The sequence below is a fragment of the Palaemon carinicauda genome, chromosome 4, assembly GCF_036898095.1.
Source record: "Palaemon carinicauda isolate YSFRI2023 chromosome 4, ASM3689809v2, whole genome shotgun sequence".
Classification (NCBI taxonomy): domain Eukaryota; kingdom Metazoa; phylum Arthropoda; class Malacostraca; order Decapoda; family Palaemonidae; genus Palaemon; species Palaemon carinicauda.
This window is the reverse complement of record NC_090728.1, coordinates 110,795,402-110,817,901: the sequence shown is the minus strand read 5'-3', so window position 1 is coordinate 110,817,901 and position 22,500 is coordinate 110,795,402. Positions and strand designations below refer to the sequence as shown.

The following is a 22,500-nucleotide window of genomic DNA, read 5'->3' as shown; positions in this document are numbered from 1 at the left end:
TATATATATATATATATATATATATATATATATATATATATATATATATATATATACGAATATATATGTACATATGTAAATATGTATATATAGATATATATATATGTATATATATATATAATATATATATATATATATATATATATATATATATATATATATATATATATATGTATGCAAAAGAACAACAGGCTTAAGACTTTTATACAATCATAACCAACTAAATTTCAAAAGATAATTTAAAATATAATTCTATTCTGCTACAGATTTTATGAGTATGAGACATCAGGGACAGGTTGTTCAGTTTTGACTACTAATGAAATTAAGGCATGATTAGTTATCGCAACTGGAGGACAAACTTTACTTGCTATAAGTCCAAAGAGTTATCAGACCTCTGAGTAGGAGAAACAGAATTTAACCACTCCCGATTGTTAGTGTTGAAATCACTTACAAGAACAAAAGTGGCCTTTCTTACATCTTCTTGTATCATAGGCAAAATGGTATGAATACAATCAAAGATGAAATCATCCAAATTATTATTTCTGCCGTAAACTTTTATTATCTGAATCTAATGACATCCACATTCATAGCAAGATTTATGAGAAGCAGGGTACTCAGTCCTAATATACACTGCCATTCCCCATGACCTATGACAGGCATCCCACTTCAGAATTATGGGTCTCTTAAAATTAGGAATATGAAATTCGGATGAGTGACTCAGTCGAGAGAACAACGTTCCTGAGCTTAAAAGAATATCATACTGTCTATGCGAAACGTCATGTCCTGAATATCGACATGTAGTCCACGAATATTGCAGCACATTAGACTTCTCTGGCGAAATCAAGTAAGTACAGGTCCCTGATTTTTCTCCACGTTTCCAGGCAGGATAAAAAAAGAACAATAATGATAACAAAAACAATATGTACGAAATATAAATCAGGAGACAGATACAACCTATAGACTAAAGATTAAATGTCGGATAAATTTAGTCAATATGGTGGAGCCGACACACCATGCAGAACCAAGTACCCTCCCATAGCCACTTCGGCTGAAGGGAGGACACTAAAGAGGATTTGTAAATGAATACTTATGAAGAAGATAAGGAAAAGGCAATCTCTTGATAAGCCACCAGGCATCCATGACCCTTTAATAAAGCCTGCCCAGCACCAGATTTAAAAGAAAAAAAAAAACAAGGGGAGGAGAAAACAGGTAGAATAGTGAGTCCGAGTGTACCCTCAAGTAAGAAAACTCTAACCACAGACAGTGGAAGACCATGGTACAGATGCTGTGGCACTCCAATGGTTTGATTTTAAGAGTGTCCTTCTCCTAGAAGAGCTGCTTACCATAGCTGAAGAGCTTCATATATATATATATATATATATATATATATATATATATATATATATATATATATATATATATATATATATATATATATATATATATATATATATATATATACATATATATATATATATATATATATATATATATATATATATATATATATATTTATTTATATATACATATATATATATACTTACATATATGTATATATATATATATATATATATATATATATATATATATATATATATATATATATATATATATTTATATATATATATATATATATATATATATATATATATATATATATATATATATATATATATATATATAATAGTACGTTAACTGTTTTATCACAAAAGAGAATGATAGAAACGTACTATAAGCTTTAGGTGCTATCATAGGGCAAGGAGAGTAAATAAGATAATAAAAGATGAAAGAAATTGTAAATAAAAGCCTTAGTTAAAAAAGGAGAAATAAAAAGGAAGTCTGGGCAAGCAAATTAGCGCATGGGCCAGTGTAACTAAGCCAATTAGTGTGTGACCAGATATGCTAAACTGGTAAACGGCTATGGAAAATTATCTCTGACATACCATGGATAATAACCAAATGATAAACAATTTTCAGTTTTTGGATTGTATTACATCTTTTAAAAATATGAAAATGCTTATATTTCTCGTCGTTCATATATTTGGATTCAAATGAAATCGATTTAAGGTCACTCTCTTGTTGACAAAGTGAACCTGTAGTATTCATAAGTTAGCTGAGAGAAGGGTAATCTTTCGGGAGTAGTGACAGGGTTTCCATTTGTTGTACTTTAAACTCTTCAATATAGTGGCATCTAATATATATATATATATATATATATATATATATATATATATATATATATATATATATATATATATATATATATATATATATATATTTATGTGTGTGTGTGTATGGGGGAGTTTCTGTGTTTTTGCATGTAAAGAGAAATATACTAGCATAATACAAAGTCCCATTTAATTTCATTAAATTTACCTTAGAAATTGTAAAGGATATTGTATATGATTAGTGTTTTTACTCTAATCGGTATTGTAACATCTGGCTTTTCCCTAAAGCTATAAAGCTTTAAAGATAGGTAGTATCGAAGGTGAATAGTCGTATACTTTATTTCAGTATATTTTATATGCAAGGAAAGTGAAATTACTTTATTAATCCAATCAAATATCAAAATTCAAATAAAGGACCATAAGAGTTACAACAAAAACATGAAAGTAAAACTAAAAGTATATCCTTTATCAAATAAAATAGGTGAATGCATTAGTGTTCAGATGTATTTATAACATAAGTAAATCCTCAAGATTTAAAATTCACTTTGGCTAAAGTTATTCCTCAGGCATATTGCCTATGATGTATGTGGCTCATTTCTGGCTTAACATTTGAAAATAGTAACGCGTATATGAGTTAATGATGAATAAATTATTCATATATATATATATATATATATATATATATATATATATATATAATATATATATATATATATATATATATATATATATATATATATATATATATATATATATATATATATATATTGAAACGTAATTCTAGCTTTTGAGTAATAATTGTAACATATTGCTCTCATATTTTCAAAATTAAAAGTTGCTTTTCTTTAGTGTGCACCAGCCTGCCATCTGTGGGCTGGTAAAGAAGGTATTTAGGTTCAGTTGTTAATTCCTGCCCCTTTTCTGTTTTCCATGTTATGTTAATGATAAGTTGGACTTCCACGTGACTGGAATGGGAGTCAAGGTGGAGGGTAAATAATTTTGATTAAGAGGAGTCCACATATTGTGCTAAAGAACGCTAGTGCTCATCAGCGGTCTGATAACCGTAATCCAGGATCAATACTTCAGCAGCAGCAGCAGCAATTGGTGCTATTTGGACGACCATAGTTCGCTAGCGTTTGGCCCGGGGAGGCCTGAAAAACAGGTATGGTTTGGTGCCTCTGCTTATCCCTTAGTGAAGAGGGTTGTGTTGTGCTGGGAGTTATGTATCCCTTGGTTTAGGAGGACGGTTTTGTGCTGATGAGTAACTCCAAGGATCGGCAATAGATCGATAGCGTTCTGGACCCTGTGAGGTCTCGTGACAGGTACTGTTAAGGCTGTCAGAGCATTCCTTGTGCCTTTTTATGTATCCAGTCGACTCTAAAATTATCACTTCATGAGTACCATCGGAGGAAGAAATTTCGTTAATATAATGTGTGTTTTTTTTATATATTTGTGTATTTCTCGGTCACGAAAGGTGTTTAGGTAGGTAGGGAATATATGTACTTAACTAGGCTCTAAACTTTCTTATTACTTTTTCTATATTGACAAGTTATTTTGAGATAACGAATGTGGGTGATAGTATATGAATCTTTTGTGCCTCTATACCTCTTACTAGTACTCTTCTCTCTTCCAAATGTTTTCAGTGTGGTATGTTTTCCGTTTGTGTCCTGAAAGTTCTCTTTATTATTTATATAGCTGAGTAAATGAAATTAGAGTGTTTTCCAAGTAATTTTTCTATTTTGTTTACATGAGCAGTTTTGCCGAGTGTTTGTTTAAATATATATATATTGTATAATAAATTATCATTGACGTCTCCAAGGTTCTTTTTACCCTCATTTGTTTAAGATTGTTCTCGATTATTTTCTTGTTTACCAATCTGATGTTTTGGGTGTACTTCAGTAACCTGGTAAAAATAAAGCCGTAAGGCAGTTTACTTGAGGCCACCTTAAATTAAGCAACGAGGCCTAATTGGTATTTGAAGGTCGGCCCGCCGGTAACACTGGCGACCTTGCCAGGATGAGTAAAAACATTCCGTAGAACTGGTTAATAGTGGTTTTCCAGTTCGGCATCAGAGTAAATAAGAAAAGGATTGAGACGTAAACAAAAGGGTAATTCTACATTTATTCTTTGCTTTTCTTTTCTTCATATTTTTAAGACAAGAGACTATGTCGGACAAAGGTGAAGATCCGGTAGGAGCGGTGGGTTTTGAGGTAGCAGAATTTTTAGGTAATGTTGATTGGGAAGAAGAAATAGGGGATTTAAGGAAGGTTGAGTTGCAGGAAATTGCAAATTTCATAAATATCTCTGTAGCACCAGGAACAAAGAAAGGGACTCTGTTAGTACAGTTAGTGACTGCCATTAAGAAATGGAAAGAAGAAACTACAAGTAGTGTTGATAGGACTGAATATATTTCGGTACAGGATAGGTTAGAATTGGAAAGATTGCAAATAGAGAAAATGAAACTACAGATAGCCACGAGGGAAGAGGAAAGAATTCATGAAAAAGTAATGTTACAAGCAAAATTTAATCAGGAACAACTAAGAATAGAACGGGAAAGAGAACAGGAACAATTAAGATTACAAAGGGAAAGAGAACAGGAACAATTAAGATTACAAAGGGAAAGAGAACAGGAAAAGCATGAATTACAAGTACTCCACCTAAGGCAAGTTCCTGCCGAAAACAAATTTAACATAGGGAATGCTATTAAATTAATGCCTGTCTTTAAGGAAACAGAAGCCTTAGAGTTTTTCACTGTGTTCGAAAAACTAGCAAATAGACTAGAATGGCCAGAAAACATGTGGACTACGCTGGTACAATGTAGGTTAATGGGTAAAGGACAGAAAATATATGCTGCCCTGAACGAAGAAATGAGTGCTGACTATTCCCAAGTGAAAAATTTGATTTTAAAAGCGTACGAGCTGGTACCTGAAGCCTACCGTCAGAAATTTCGAAATATGAAGAAGGGATGGGAGGAGACTTTCGTGGAATTTGCACGGAGGAAAAGAGTGGCTTTTCAGGAATGGTTGAAAGCCAAAGGTGTGGAAGATTTTGATGCTTTAAAAGAATTGATACTCATTGAAGAATTTAAAAATAATATTAATTTTGATCTGAAAACTCACTTAGAGGATCTTAAGTTGGATCTTTTGGATACTTTGGCTGTAGCAGCTGATGAGTTTTTCCTTTCCCACAAGGGGAACTATCGGTTCAGTGATAAGGCAAAGTGGGGCACAAAAAGGAATCCAAGTGGAAAAGGTGCAAGTCAGTCACCTGGAAAGAGGACAAAGGAATCACCGGATAGAGGTGAGAAGCCAGGGTCACCAAAGAAAGGTGGAAAACTGGTGTGCTGGCATTGTGGGCAACCAGGTCACATAAAAGAGAAGTGCCGGTTGTGGTTGGATAAAGCAAAGCCAGTGGGTCTGTTGGGTCGGGATTCGACTGCAACAGATGAGAGTTTCAAAAAGTATGTCTCTGAAGGTGTAGTGAGCATCAAAGGCCAGAATAGGTCAGAGAGACGGGTAAAGCTTTTAAGGGACACGGGAGCGGCGCAATCCATAATTTTGCGTTCGGTATTGCCGAAAGGACTGAGCCAGGGACAGGAGAAATTTGTGTTACTAGGGGGATTCCCAAGAACAGTAACGGCATGCCCCTTGGTAGAGTTAGTGTTAAACTCTAAATGGGTAAAAGGACCCATGAGTCTGGCAATTGTGGATGAATTACCCATAAAGGGAGTGGACGTGATAGTGGCCAACGACTGTGAGATGCTGACTCCAGGTAATTGTCCTCTGGTGCAAGGTAAGTCGGTAAAGACTGAAAAGCCTGTTTTCGTGGTCACGCGTTCGGGAGCCCAAGACAAGTCCAGGGAGATGGACTGTATGGGGCTCAATAAATTATTTGAGAAAAATGGTTCTGAGGTAAGTGTAACTGGAAATCCCATGTTGTCTTCCGTGAAGGACGAGAATGGTAAATGGGCAATTGATACATTTGCGGCGACTCAGAAGGCGGAGTTTGAGAAGGAGAGGAGTAAGCAAGTCAGTCAGGATAATAGTCGTCCTCATTTAGAATGGAAGGACGGAGTGTTGAAAAGGATAAGTCGAGCAAAACGAGCACCTGCAGATGCATGGGAGGTGAGAGAACAGATTGTGGTACCAGTAAACTACAGACGTAAGTTATTAGAGCTAGCTCATGACAACCTTCTGTCTGGTCATCTAGGTATAAATAAAACTTTTAAAAAACTTTCAGATTTGTTTTTCTGGCCTTCTCTTAGAAGAAACGTAAAGAAGTTTGTGAAGACCTGCAAAGTCTGCCAGACAACGGGGAAGCCGAATCAGAAAATCCCGAAAGCACCACTGCAGCCAATTCCAGCCATTGGAGAACCCCTTGAAGAGGTAATAATTGATATAGTTGGCCCTTTGCCAAGGACCAGCAGTGGAAATCAATATATTTTGACACTGATGGATAGGACTACACGGTATCCTGAGGCAATTCCTTTAAGGAGTATACATGCTGGGAGGGTTCTTAAATCTTTGCTGGGGTTCTTTTCGAAATTTGGTTTACCCAGGGTAATTCAGTCTGATTGTGGGAGTAATTTTAAAAGTAAAGTATTTAAGCAGGGTTTGGAAGAATTAGGCATAAAGCATGTAACTTCTTCGCCTTATCACCCACAGAGCCAAGGACAACTGGAAAGATTTCACCAAACATTGAAATCAATGCTTAGTAAGTATGTGCAGCAGGAACCCAAGAATTGGGACCAGGTAATTTCTTATTTATTATTTGCTTTCAGATCTATTCCTAGTGATGTAATGGAGTTTTCTCCATTTGAACTAACTTTTGGTCATAAAGTAAGGGGACCTTTAGAAGTAGTGAAGGATCACTGGGAGGGAGTAAAACCTCGGGTAAATTTGCTGGACTTTTTAAGGGATTCAAGGGAAAAGTTGAGCAATTCTTGGGATTTTGCTTTAAAAACTTTGGAGGTGAGTCAAAGAAAAATGAAAGAGCGTTATGATATGAAAACCAAATTACGAAATTTTCAGGTTGGCGAAGAGGTGTTGGTGTTGCTTCCAATTCCAGGCAATCCATTTAAAGCCAAATTCTCGGGGCCCTGGAAGATCTTAAAGAAGGTGAATGACCTAAACTATGTTGTTGAAACCCCTGACAGGAGGAAGAAGACTCAAGTATGCCATGTTAATATGCTAAAAGCCTACCAGGGCAGGGAAACCATCCGACCGGTTCTGTCTTTAGCCAAGGTGGAGGAGAAAGAAGAATTTGGGGAAACTTCCAGTATGAGTTTGCTGGGAAATTCCGTAGCTTTGGGAAATCTACCCGGGATGTTGGATCATTTAAGTGCCACCCAATCCAAGGAGGTAATGAACTTGATAACAAAGTTCGCAGTTTTATTTCAGGACGTTCCAGGACTAACCAGTCTACTTATGCATGATGTAGAGGTGGGAGATGCTCGTCCCATTAAACAACATCCATATAGAGTGAATCCATCCAAAAGGGACATCATTAAGCAAGAGGTAGAATACATGCTACGTCATGATCTAATTCAAAGGAGTTTCAGCCCGTGGAGTTCTCCAGTAGTGCTAGTCAAAAAGGAAGGGGGAGGACAAAGAATGTGCTTCGACTATCGTAAGGTAAATGCAGTTACTGAGTCTGATTGTTTTCCTCTGCCCAGGGTGGAAGATTGCATAAATGATGTCGGCCCTGCCAAGTACATAAGTAAGTTTGATCTTTTAAAGGGTTATTGGCAAGTTCCATTAACAGAAAGGGCTAAAGAAATATCAGCTTTTGTTACGTCGGAAGGTTTGTATTCATGCAATGTCATGCCTTTTGGTATGAAAAATGCCTCTGCCACTTTTCAGAGGTTGATGAATCAAGTGATTGATAAGTTAGAGGGGGTAGTTGTCTACATAGATGACCTTGTAGTTTACAGTAATAGCTGGGAGTCTCATTTGAAAAACATTGAATGTTTGTTCGAGAGGCTGCGTGCAGCTGGTCTGGTGATTAATTCAAACAAGTGTGACTTTGCAAAAGCCAAAATAATCTATTTAGGTCATGAGGTGGGACATGGCAAAATTCTCCCAAAATCGGTAAATATTCAGTCAATCCTCGATTTTCAGGTAGCAGAGAATCGAAGAGGTATTCGCCGATTTTTGGGGATGGTGGGCTATTATAGGCGGTTTGTATTGAACTTTGCAGATGTGGCTAATCCACTGACCAACTTGCTTAAGAAAGGTCAGCGTTTCTGCTGGACTGCAGAATGTCAGGATGCTTTTGATAAGTTGAAGTCAACCATGATTAATACTCCAATACTTAAAACTCCGAATTTTAAGGAACCTTTTTGCTTGGCTGTGGATGCTAGCGACGTGGGTGTTGGAGCGGTATTATCACAAGGTTGTGATGGTGAAGAGTATCTGGTGGCGTATTTTTCAAAGAAACTGTCTCCAGCTCAGCAAAAATATTCAACGGTTGAAAAGGAGACTTTAGGACTCATTTTATCTTTGGAGCACTTTGAGGTTTACCTAAGTGGTAGCACAGGACCTATTGTGGTAAGAACGGATCATAATCCGTTGGTCTTCTTGAATTTCTTTAAAAATAAGAATAACCGTCTCCTTAGGTGGAGCCTTCGTCTCCAGGAGTGGGATCTACTAATTCAGCATATCGCTGGAAGAGAGAATATCATCCCTGATGCCCTGTCAAGATAACAGGCTCTCTGTTACAGGTCTTTTATTGTTTGTTTGTAATTTACAGTAAGGAGAAAAGGCCTTTTGTTAATACAAAAACGGGAGTTATTTGTATGTTTATTAAATATTATTTCTTTGTTTTAATGCATTGTTTTTTTTTTTTCTTCTCAGGATTGGGGTTTATGATCTTGTAAACCTTCTGTGTTTAAATATGAAGAAGCCATAAAGGTGAAAGCGCCGAGGAAAGGTTTTGTACCAAGGAAAGACTTTGGACAGAATCTTGTGTAAACATGGGTACAGCTCTAGATTGGGCTGCACCCCTGTGGGTTTTCAGCATGCGCCAGGGGGATGGTCTCCTGGTAACAAATAACAAACCATCCCTTGGCTGATGTTTATGTTAAGTTTAAGTTAGGTTTAGCATTTGGGTACCTTTATTTTAGGGTATTTTTGTCAATTTGGTGCTGGGAAAATTTCTTTTTGATAATTTTTGATAAGTATGTTTAGGTTTAGATAGTTGGTTAGGAAAGGGAGAAGATGGGGTCCGGGAAATGACTGATGACATTTGTTTAATCTTCCTTTGCAGGACTTACAATTTTTTTATTATCTCTAAACTCTATTGAACCTAGTTATTGAGAGCTTTGCTTTGTGCCCCCTGTCAAGTTGTTTGATTGCTTCACTATTTTTATGTAAATTTTTTCTTGCGTAAAAATTTCTTGGTAGGGTGGGGCTGTAACGTAATTCTAGCTTTTGAGTAATAATTGTAACATATCGCTCTCATATTTTCAAAATTAAAAGTTGCTTTTCTTTAGTGTGCACCAGCCTGCCATCTGTGGGCTGGTAAAGAAGGTATTTAGGTTCAGTTGTTAATTCCTGCCCCTTTTCTGTTTTCCATGTTATGTTAATGATGAGTTGGACTTCCACGTGACTGGAATGGGAGTCAAGGTGGAGGGTAAATAATTTTGATTAAGAGGAGTCCACATATTGTGCTAAAGAACGCTAGTGCTCATCAGCGGTCTGATAACCGTAATCCAGGATCAATACTTCAGCAGCAGCAGCAGCAATTGGTGCTATTTGGACGACCATAGTTCGCTAGCGTTTGGCCCGGGGAGGCCTGAAAAACAGGTATGGTTTGGTGCCTCTGCTTATCCCTTAGTGAAGAGGGTTGTGTTGTGCTGGGAGTTATGTATCCCTTGGTTTAGGAGGACGGTTTTGTGCCGATGAGTAACTCCAAGGATCGGCAATAGATCGATAGCGTTCTGGACCCTGTGAGGTCTCGTGACAGGTACTGTTAAGGCTTGTCAGAGCATTCCTTGTGCCTTTTTATGTATCCAGTCGACTCTAAAATTATCACTTCATGAGTACCATCGGAGGAAGAAATTTCGTTAATATAATGTGTGTTTTTTTTATATATTTGTGTATTTCTCGGTCACGAAAGGTGTTTAGGTAGGTAGGGAATATATGTACTTAACTAGGCTCTAAACTTTCTTATTACTTTTTCTATATTGACAAGTTATTTTGAGATAACGAATGTGGGTGATAGTATATGAATCTTTTGTGCCTCTATACCTCTTACTAGTACTCTTCTCTCTTCCAAATGTTTTCAGTGTGGTATGTTTTCCGTTTGTGTCCTGAAAGTTCTCTTTATTATTTATATAACTGAGTAAATGAAATTAGAAAGTTTTCCAAGTAATTTTTCTATTTTGTTTACATGAGCAGCTTTGCCGAGTGTTTGTTTAAATATATATATATTGTATAATAAATTATCATTGACGTATCCAAGGTTCTTTTTACCCTCTTTTGTTTACGATTGTTCTCGATTATTTTCTTGTTTACCAATCTGATGTTTTGGGTGTACTTCAGTAACCTGGTAAAAATAAAGCCGTAAGGCAGTTTACTTGCGGCCACCTTAAATTAAGCAACGAGGCCTAATTGGTATTTGAAGGTCGGCCCGCCGGTAACAATATATATATATGTTGCATGAAGACGGATGAATGAAGGAAACACCAATGTTGACCATCAATACATTTACTAACACACAACCCTGTAAATAATATATAATCTTAGTTAGTTAGAAAAAATAAAACTTATGAACATTAAAAATAGAATATTTACATTTATACATAAACTTCACTTTGCACTATTAGTCATAATGATTCTTTAAATATCAGATTAGTTTATCACGTACCAGGAATAGCACAACACAAAAAACATATGAGTCCTTTTTAAATCAGGATAACCTGCTGCCCGTGAGCATGTTATAAAGGAAGTGTTCTTTTCGTGCAGACTGTTTCAACTTTCAATTAGTTTCCTGTTTGTTGGGTGGTCCTCTTCTCTTGAATACTCTAACTAGGGAAGTATTGATTGGAGATGCTCCTAGTGGTAGTCTGGTTGTCCTGGGAAATTGCTTTTAAAAGAAACAAACAAGCGTATTGACATTTCCTAAAGTTATAATCAACAACCTCTTCATAAATGTAACGTGCCAAGTTTAACATCATAACTAATGTAATTGTTAAGTGCTATATATATATATATATATATATATATATATATATATATATATATATGTATATATATATATATATATATATATATATATATATATATATATATATATATATATATATATATATATATATATATATATATATATATACATATATAAATGTATATATATATAGCCTATTAATACATATATATATATATATATATATATATATATATATATATATGTGTGTGTGTGTGTGTGTGTGTGTGTGTATGTATGTAAAAAGGCAACAATAACACCCCACAAGTAAGGGTGTCACATCCACAAACCACATTTAACATCTGTAGAAGAAATTTCAATGTAAACTTTGGTGAGGAGTTTATACATATATATATATATATATATATATATATATATATATATATATATATATATATATATATATATATATATATATATATATATATATATATATATATATATATATATATATAATGTGTACATTATTAAGACCATGACCCAAGGGGTCATTGGTGAATTAGGAGTGTGACTACAGCCATAACAGGATGTGATAATAGACCATGCTAAAGCAATGCTTGGAAAGCATTGCATGAGTAAACATTTATATATGTCTTTTAAACATGTCACAACGCCTCCCGTGAGGAACAGTTGACCTATTGATCCCTACCGGAATCACCTGACTTCCGGCCATAAGGCTACGTGATCATTTCTCTTTGTATTTATATGAAACGCTGAGATAGCTAATGTTCCGTTATCGACGCGAGCTTATTGTAAAGCAGTTCTATTCATCTTTTCATACAAAATGGTCATCCAACCAAACCATCCATACTCCAATGATGGAGCTATCAATAAATTGTTCAAAGTTAACCTAAAACTTTGACTTATTCTAAGAAGAACCTACAAGTCTAATATTTCTATATCACATTGAAGAGACATGAGGATGGAACCACAATGTGTACGTATAACATTCGCACACTAACAATTGGTGGCAGCGATCACAACTATAACAACCAGCGATTACATCTATAACAACCAGCGATTACAACTATAACAACCAGCGGTTACAACTGTAATAATCGGCAGTTACAACAGTAATAAATCTACAATTACAACGAAGTATCTATGTCTACCGAAGTAATGAACTCATCGAATATCAGCTAAAAATCAGATATAAACTGAGGAACCAGGATCTTCAATCAACAAGCATCAGTAAACATCCTAAGAATATGAAGAAATGTCCTTCATTTATAACAACGTTTAGTGAACAACTTTCATCACATACATTCAGGAATCACATCGGGAAGTGAAACATTCATCGAATAAACAACGCACAACAAGCCAAGTTGAAGGTCATCACGCCAGCTAAACTCTTTCTGCAAACGAAGAGAGAGAGGGAGAGGACGTGACGTCATCGGATCAAAACAATCTTCGCGCATATATACTAAAGCTAAGTACATCCTTTATTCATTCAGGTTTTTTCAGTGAAGTGTTTATGTCACGAGTCGATCGTCCATTATTGCTGGGGTGAGGTATGTGTGATCCTAATCTTCCTTCATTAAAGGAATCTATATTCAACTACGAATTCTCGTCTGCTGAATTTTTTTTTCTCTTTGTGCTAATTCCGTTTTCTTTCAGAAGTTCTCGGCAAATATCTTTGTCACATTAACTGTCTTAATATCATCCTTTTGGGGGACTTTATTATAATCTGCAACACATCTTTATTGTAGAGTGCACATGTGTTTACACAGTGGACGTGTGTATTCATATATATTTTAATAGGATCGCAAGGAATCGTAGTGATAGGAAAAAAGTCAAAGTTATCATGTCGGCACCTGTGACTCCTGGACCCAGTAACCCCACTCCTGTGGTAACTCTAGTGAGTGCAAGATCAGCTATCCTTTCTCTTCAAGGACAGGTCAATGGGTTACTACCTCAGAATGTCGAGTCATGGATCTTGTCAGTAGATGCTCATTCAAACGCAAAACGCATCACAGACCCATCTGTACAATTACAAGAAGCTAAAAGTTTCATAGGCTTCGCTAAAGGAGATGCAAGCGCGTATCTTAGAGGGGTCTCTTTCCAAGAGGCAGTTACATGGGACGATTTCAAAGTTAGGCTACGTGCAATATATGGTGGTGAGGAAGCTTTAGACGTGGTTTTGACATTAAGAAACACACTTAAGCAAGGCTCTATGACTCAGCTTAATGTTATAGAACGGGCGGCCATACTGAATGAATATCGGGATAATTTAAATAATTCCACATGGGTTACAGGAGATAACATCGCCGTGAAAGATTTCTTACGGCTAATGTATTTAATTTGCATGACAATTATGTTGCCAGAAGCTTTAGTGCGGTGTTTTGATAAAAAGCTAACGCCCGAAAGTACGGAATTAGATGTATATAAACAGATAAAGAAACATTTCTAAGTGTACTGACCTTTATCCTTTGCTTACTCAAGTTTTTGCAAAAAATGAAACTAAGCCACAACAAGTAAACGTAGTTAGTAATAATCAAACTGCAGGGATGACTTGTTACAATTGCAAACGTCAAGGTCACTAGATTGCAGACTGTAGGACGCAATTTTGTTCAGTTCAATTCATAACAGTTCAACCCATTCATATAGTCGATGCTTCTCGCGTAATCAACAGCAGAATCCTAGAAACACGCAGACAGTTTCCAAATGGAAATAAGAAAAAAAATCCTCACTTTAATAAAAAGAAACAGGCAAACGGCAATGTAGTTCAAAATCCAAAACAAATAAATAGTGCTTCAAGTAACTCTGTTCCTGGGCCGTCTAGCCAGAACTCGCAAGGTCAGACGAATTTTCCGAATGTGCAAAGCAAAGCAAATACCACATAGTTAACTCCACTGAGGGAGAGAGTGATGTTGGGTCATTTATATCAACATCTTTTGTATCAAATAATCCATTTAATAATTTATCAGATCATTGTGAGGCAATAGGTTTTCCTATGAAACACACGGCCGGATCCAATAAATCAGTGCAGGTTCCCGTAGATTTCCAACAAATGTACGCAATAATAAGCCAAAATGAGTTACGACCAACATTATATGCTTTAAATTTAGAACACCGATCCTTCACATTATTTTTTGATTATGGTAGTCCACGTAATATCATGGATTTGAGGACTCATCACTTGTTATTTTCGAATTTCCCTATAGAGAAGTCCGGAGTAAGGCTCTCGGGAATAGGAAATAATGAATTAAATGTTTAGTACATGGTCGGTAAGCGTACGTCTGCCGATACCTTTATCATTGTACAAAACATTGATATATATCCAGCTGTAATTATAGGATACCCATCTATGGGCACTCAAAACATTACCTTAGCCCCTGCCAAACACGGCGTGTATATCAATAGAAAATTCTATAAGTCTTCTAATACTTTAAAATCAGTTTTGGATAAAAAGGAGACGACAAATAAAACAGTAACGCACGTTGAAGAACCAATCACTTGTTTCATGAATCAAGAAATAATATATGCGACCCAACAGAATTCTCGTTCACACGTAATATCAGCTTGCACGCAATCTATCGAGCCGAACGTAACTTCGAATGTATTATTGCGAGTAAAGAAAACTTTGCCGGGATCTGAAATATTAATCCTTTCCGTCACTCTGAAAACTAACGGATTGTCCGTCACACAAGCTATTTATACAGTCGGCTCACAACAACAATGTAATATTGATGTCTGTAATAATTTGAATACCACTTTAGTAATTCACAAAAATCAATATATCTTGGATGTGGAAGTTTATAAACATCGCAGTCTTACCATCGCTGAGATCAATCACGCTCAATCAGTTGCGGATGAATCCCTTTTGCAATCTATAAAAAATAAAATCACTAAAGGCATTCAAGAAGCGGAAATTCAGCAGAAATATTTTGATCTTTTAACTAAACATCATGATGTTTTCTCCACTACGGATGGATCCTTAGGTAAAATGGATGTCATAGAACACCAAATTAGGTTAAAAGACAAGCAGAAAGTTATCTGTACCCTCGTACAGACTCCCTATGAAATTCCAGAATGAGATAAATGATGAAGTAGGTAAAATGCTAGAAGAAGGAGTCATTAGGAAATCGAACAGCCCTTATAATTTTCCTTTAATAGCTGTACCGAAAAAAGATCGATCATAGCGTATCTGCGTAGACTTCCATCGCTTAAATGAGGAAACGATCCCTGATTGATTCCCAGTGCCATGTACTAATGATATTTTATCTTTGTTAGGTTGTCAGAACAAATATTTTACCAGTTTGGACTTACTTAAAGGCTTTCACCAGATATCATTAGAAGAAAATAGTATCCCATACACTGCCTTCAGCACAGCCAGGGGACATTATGAATTTTTGCGTATGCCTTTTGGTTTACGTTGTGCTCTCATAACATTTACTAGAATGATCAACATAGTGTTTGGAGAATTGTTAGGGGACATATTGCATGCCTATATGGACGACCTTGTAATCTTTTCTAATACCTTAGAAGAATATCTATGTAAACTGGAGCTAGTGCTACAGAGACTAAGACAGCATAATTTAAGGGTAAAGATTAGTAAGTGTGAATTCTTCAAAACAGAATAGTCTATTTAGGTTTTACGGTGTCTAGTCAAGGTCTTAAAGTAGTCCACGATAAGGTGTCGGCTATCCGTAACTTCCCGATACCTACTAATGTCAAGGGAATATAGCAATTTCTGGGGTGTAGTGGGTATTAGAGGCGTTTTATACTCAATTATTCAATAATAGCCTCTCCCCTAACCGATCTTACGAACAAGGGCGTAGATTTCATATGGTCTGAGCAGCATCAACAGGCGTTTGATACCTTGAAAGATGAACTGTGTAGTTCTCCTATCTTAAAATATCCTGACTACGGTAAGGAATTCTTCATGGCAACAGACGCCTCAGACCTAGGAGTCGGTGGGGTATCGCTTCAGCAATATGACAAACAGTTTTCCCCGATAGCTTTTTATTCACGTAAACTGAGACCTTCCATAAGTAAATATGCAGTAATAGATAAGGAAGGGCTAGCTATTGTTAATTCACTAGAGCATTTTAAGTTCATAATTTACGGTTATCCCGTCAAGGTTCTTACTGATCATAAGCCCCTAACCGACTTCTTTAAAGGCTTTAGTCACAGCCCCAAACGAACTCAGTGGCATTTGATCATCCAAGACTTTGGTGCGAGGATCAGGTATTTATCTGGGAAAGCAAATATCATTGCTGACGCATTATCACGCAACCCCGTGTCATCTTGTACGGAGCCATTAGCTGAATTAATAGATATATCAACATTCATGCCTATTGTTAAAACTGTATATGAACAGGAAGATCTGTGCTGGAGCGCTGAACTAATACAGACTGAACAAAGAAAAGATCAGCAATTAGAAAAAATCATAAATGCTTTGAACGGAAATCCAAAGGAAAAGTAGTATACGGAGCAGAATTATATAATCAAAGATAATATTTTGTGTAGATCCTTGACAAGAAAAAACCCGCAATACACCACAAGTAACTAACGACCAGGTAGCGGTACCAATCTCACTTATACCCACTCTCCTAAATTGGTTGCATGCAAATTCATTGCATGGCCACTCGGGGTTCTCCATAATGTCACAGAAAGCCAAATCATTATTTTATTGGAATACGATGCTTACAGATATAAAAAAAAGCACATAGCTAATTGTTGCACTTGTCAGGAAAACAAAGGGCACAAGAAGACACCTGTCAACCTAGGGGCTTATCCCATACCCAATCAACCCTTTGAAAGAGTACACTTAGATTTATTAACAGGGTTTTACGAGTCAGACAGAGGAAATAAGCACCTCAGTAATTATAGATGCTTTGACTCGATATACAGAACTGATAGCGCTTAAAATTAAAATCGCGATCGAATGCCCTAGTAAGTTTTACGAGTGCTATATTTGTAAACATGGAATTCCACACATAATAATATCTGACTCGGGTGGAGAATTCAATAATCATTTCCCTAACTCGTGTGAATTCCTCTGCATAAAGAAAATCAATACCATGATCTATCACCTAGAGTCGAATGGGCTAGGGGAATGAGCGAATAGGAAGGTACCTGCGGTACTAAGCACTTTGAATCACTCATATCATATATCTATTAAAAGGTCGCCGGACGAGGCACTGTACAGTACCCCAGGTAGAACGCCTTTTCAAGTATTAACGCCTACAACCAATTTATCAATTCCTCTAAAGGATGTTATGAATGCAAGCATAAGTCGATATAATATCCTTCAAAAGGACCTAGAAGAATCACAAATCATAATGAAAAGGAATCATGATAAAATAGCGAAGCCAACTAAAACATATACCGTGGGTGATAAGGTAATACATACAAGTATATGTATGCAAAGGACTCAATTATAAACTGACACCTAAGTTTGAAGGCTCATTTAACATTTTAGAAACATTGACGGCCAATAGATTTAGTGTTCAAAACGTATCCCAACCCACTGATGAGAGAATCGTACCATTGGCTCACATAAGAAATTAAAAGAAGGGAGAAGGAAATGAGGTAAATCTTGGTATCTATGAAACTTGTATAATATTTGGATGTAAACATTTTTTTTCTTAAAACAGGAGTAATTACATATATTTTTACTCATTGTAGGTTTCCGAAAGGAAGATCTTATTGTTAGGAGTGATATTGTTTGTTCAGACATTTTTTTCGTGTGGGAAGAGCCCTAAAACTAAAATTATAGGTTTTAAATATGGCACTATTGTAGAGAGAACAGAAGACGTTTTCATTACCGCAAGCAATATAGTTATAGAAGTAGATATGCAAGGGATTTTCCTCTCAGAGGATGACGTCATTAACCTAAAGAGCGACCTGTCGAGGTTCGCTGTTTCGTTAAATGAAATGCACCAACGTCATTTTCCTTTTAATACAGAGAGTTCGCTTGCACCAACATTAAGCGTTGCAGAAATCTTATCATATGACTTGCAAAATAAAACTGACGAGGCAGAAGCTCTGGCTCGGGATCTACTGATGTGGACTGTGCGACACAATAACCTTGAAAGACGTAACCCGTTTATTTTTGCTGCACTAAACATCTTTGGATCTGTTGCAAGTTTATGCTTAGGAATTTCAAATCGTCTTAAAATCAGTGATAAAAATAATAAAATTGAGTTTTTAGAACACGAAACCGAACTAGTTTTATCAGAATTGCGGAATCAATTAACATCAATCAATCAAATAATGAGCTTGGTGAACGAACATTTTAGTAATATCGGTCAGATTATGGGAGTAAAAAACTTGCTGGCAACGTTAACGTATTATAATTAAAAAATAGATCATATCCGTACAAAAATTTCACATTTTATTGAGAAATCAAAAGACTATGTGGAAGCTATCACGTTAGCAACATAGGGTGTTTTATCACCACATCTTTTGCCTATTAAAGACCTAACGTTAACTTTGGAGAACGGACGGGAGAAAATGGGTTATGTTCCTTTGTTAGACGCCCATAAGATAGAATTTTATTTTAGTTTAATATCAGTATGTGTTGAAAATTACAGGATCATGATTACAATTCCCTTTGATTCTTCTGATGCCTGGTAAGCATACCAAATAGCACCATTCTCAACTTTCATGACGAATAACTCAAGTCCAGTAATATCCAGTTTGACAGGACACGTATTGATTTCCCCTGATAAGGAAACATATTCAGTCATTAGAGACTTAGATAAATTAACTCACTGTTCAGAAGCCATGAATAATAAAGTATGTACAGCTGACTCCTTTGAATTCCATCACATATCAATGGATTCATGCGAGTTAGGTATAATGCTAAACGGTTCTCTCTCCCATACACACGAATATTGTCTGAAAAAACTTTATCCTTTTGATGATAAGTTCAATTACAGATTGAATAATGGCTCGTGGATGCGATACGACAAGGCCAGCTTCAAGGTATCATGACCGGACGGATCCACGACCAACTCCCAGGTCTTCGTTACAGATGACAGTTGCATCGCGACGTCCACGAACTACACGGTCCAAGGAAATAACACTATTATCAGGGAACGGGCCTACTTCGCGAATTTCACGTGGACCACTACAATCCCATTCTTACCTCTCCCATACAACGCACGAGTGGCTAATCGGTTGACGCAACTAGCCGAGATGGACCATCCGTCACCGACTTATGCGGGGGGGAATCTTCGTTTCTATGTGTCGCTGGCATCAATCAGTGTTACGGTGGTGATTCTCATCGCCGTTAACATCCTTGCTTAGCGTAGATTGAGGCAAAAACAGGTGGAGCTCCAGAGGAACGTTTTGCCACGTCCAGACAACACTCGTATTGCTTTGAAAGCATTTGCATTTCGAACCATTTGAAATTGGCCATTTCACTTGACTTGGGGGGAAAATTGTCAGGAATTGAGAAGTGTGTGAAAAGCGGTCAGCACGCTTGTAATATGTCGTTGAAGAGACTCCAGGACATTGCATTTGTATTATATATATTAACATTCAAAAAGTATCTTTTGGCCACCTAATAAAATATCTAAGCCATATATATATATATATATATATATATATATATATATATATATATATATATAGATATATATATATATATATATATATATATATATATATATATATATATATATATATATACATATATATATATATATATATATATATATATATATATATATATATATATATATCTATATATATATATATATATATATATATATATATATATATATATATATATATATATATATATATATATATATATATATATATATATATATATATATATATATACATATATATATATATATATATATATATATATATATATATATATATATATATATATCTATATATATATATATATATATATATATATATATATATATATATATATATATATATATATATATATATATATATATATATATATATATATATCTATCTATATATATATATATATATATATATATATATATCTATATATATATATATCTATATATATATATATATATATATATATATATATATATATATATATATATATATATATATATATATATATATATATATATATATATATATATATATATATATATATATATATATATATATATATATATATATATATATATATATATATATATATATATGAAACCTTTGTGCGTGTACGTACCAGGAACCAGGAATCTTTATCTCGTGCACAATCATATCAATTTTAATATATCTATACCTTTACCAAGGTAACAAATATTCTTAATCAGTTACTAATGAACAATAATATCAATTATAATATATCTATATCTTTTACAAAAGTAACAATTATTCTTAAACAGTTACCCATGATCCTGTTTAAATTATATATCTCCACAGGGTTACAACTATTCTTTAACAAGTTACCAATTCATGTATACATGTTCAATTTTTTTTTGTGGTACCTCATAATCATTTACTAGCATTATGCCATATATAGCATACAAGGATCTGTATTTTCCATCTATTTTTCTTTATTTACGACTATGTCTGTTAAGTATGTATTTTTTTTTACATATACTTTTCTGCATATTCTTCTTTAATCACTTGTTTACGGCTATGACTAAATATATATCCAGTCACACTCCTAGGAAACATATTTTAACATAACTTTTAATGTTCAGTGCTTGAATGGTAGCTGTATGAGCTAATGTAATGTATTACATTTTCATATACAGTTAAATTCCATATCTGTAAATAAACCCATGACCCAAGGGGTCATTGGCGAATTAGGAGTGTAACAACAGCGCCATAACAGGATGTGAATCTAATCCATGCTAAGCAATGCTTGCAGTAGCCTGGAAGGCATTGCATGAATAAACATTTATGTGTGTCTTGTAAACAAGTCACAACACCTCCCTTGGGAAGCAGTTGACCTATTGAGCCCTACCGGAATCACCTGACTTCCGGCCCTAAAGCTACGTGATCATTTCATTGGATTATTATATAAAACGCTGAAATAGCTTGTGTTACGCTATCGACGTGACCCTTCTGTAAATCAGTTCTATTCATCTTTTCATTCTGAATGGTCATCCGACCAAACCATCCCATACTTCAGTGATGGAGCTATCAATAAATTGTTTAAAGTTAACCTAAAACTTTGGACTTATTCTAAGAAGAAACCTACAAGTCTAATATTTCTATATCACATTGAAGAGACATGAGGATGGAACCACAATATGTACGTATAACATTCGTACACTAACATATATATATATATATATATATATATATATATATATATATATATATATATATATACATATATATATATATATATGTATATATATATATATATATATATATATATATATATATATATGCAGTATATATATATATCGTAACCATCCAATCTGAAATTATTAACTCAATCAATAAAGAATATAAAAATTAAACGAACGCATTCATGCTCAAAAATGTCAAAAGATCACTGATAAACTATTCGTTAGGCTTTGCCTGAAATATCTGCCTTCAGGGAAAAACAATTCCAGCAATGCTCTTCGCATAGAATTATCCAGGCACTAACATAAGGGCTAATTGGCTAAAATGTATTCTCAGGATAGCTCGTAAATGAGCTTCTATCACAGAAATCAATAGTGATTGCCCTACTGTTTGACCGTGTCATTCTAGCTTTGTACAGTAGTTACACATTCAAAAATTAGTTTATATGCCTACCATCACGTAATAGATATATGTATATATGTATATATATGTATATATATATATATATATATATATATATATATATATATATATATACATACATATATATATATATATATATATATATATATATATATATATATATATAGCATACTTATAGACTATTTTTCTTCACTCTATTTTGAATTAAAGATTTTATTAGAAGGTTTAGATGACTCACAAAAATTATTGTTAAAATGTCCTGAAAAAAGAAGAATTAATATAAGATTGTCAGATTTAAGTGGGCAAATGAGAATAAATGTGATGACGAGTGATTACCTGATGGCCAACTGTGATAGAGATGATGCTTTGAACAATTCTTTGATTACGTTGGTTGAATGAATATCTGCTAAAAAGGGTAAGAAAGTTACGTTACAAACTGGTG

General features: G+C 34.7%; 1 long non-coding RNA gene across 1 annotated transcript; it reads left to right on the top strand.

Annotated features, from left to right (window-relative positions):
• Nucleotides 1–2,947: 2,947 nt before the first annotated feature.
• LOC137640098 (uncharacterized) lies at nt 2,948–9,782 on the top strand. The gene is made up of 2 exons (XR_011044301.1): nt 2,948–3,330; nt 9,023–9,782. It is a non-coding gene; the product is annotated as an uncharacterized lncRNA (long non-coding RNA).
• Nucleotides 9,783–22,500: the final 12,718 nt, after the last annotated feature.